This window comes from Frankliniella occidentalis, unplaced genomic scaffold, assembly GCF_000697945.3.
Source record: "Frankliniella occidentalis isolate FOCC.00 unplaced genomic scaffold, Focc_3.1 Scaffold22, whole genome shotgun sequence".
In the NCBI taxonomy this organism is placed as follows: Eukaryota; Metazoa; Arthropoda; class Insecta; order Thysanoptera; family Thripidae; genus Frankliniella; species Frankliniella occidentalis.
Window position 1 is genome coordinate 1,846,273 of NW_026267152.1, and position 835 is coordinate 1,847,107.

Consider the following 835-nt stretch of genomic DNA (forward strand, 5'->3'; position numbering starts at 1 on the left):
AATTTGTTTAAGTCAGTTTGAAGTCTTAAGCTTAAAGTTTTTCACAATATATAGAGACAGAAATTCGATACTAAACTCGGAATAAGATCGTGCGGAGGAATGTGATCTCAGAAAGTGGGGCATAATGGTGCAAACTTTTACGAGTGTTGCTGCTTATATGGACATCTGGGAGAAATGTTTACATTAGAAAAAATGTGTTGAAATTGTGTTATTCAAATCCTGCCAAGTGATCAAAAGGTCGTGTTTAAGAGTTACATTCATTCACTTTGGCTTTGTTACTTATGTATAGCAGTTGGAAATCAAAATCTTATGTTTATTTCTTTTCTTTACATGAAGGGTTTATGTTTTGTTACTTTTTATAATATTTAACAGATTTGTTCCATTAGCTGTTCTCTGACCAAAATTGCTTATCTGTGATAAAATGAAAGCTTTATGTATTTTGGGTAAGTTTGTGTGTGAGAAAAACCTTTACCTTTCACTCTTAATAATTATCATTTGTTTATATTTCTAAAATGTATTAAGTGATGTAGGTCTTTAATGGCATAAGTTTTTGTTTCAAATGTGAAAACATATCAATTAATTAATTAATTGGTTGAGAGTTTTCTGAAGTAATTCAATTAGTAGGTTGTGTTATTGCCCACTATTTGTACAAATAAAAGCCTGATTACTCTTTCTAATTGTGTTTCAAATTTGACCTCTGATCTTTCAAAGGTATAAGAGACTGGGTATCATTATTTGTGCCTTTACGCAAAATTACTGAAGAGATCCAAGATTTTGTCACGAAGCAGGGTCAAAATATAGGCTGGGGCAGTTTCGCACTAAAAAAGGATAGCCT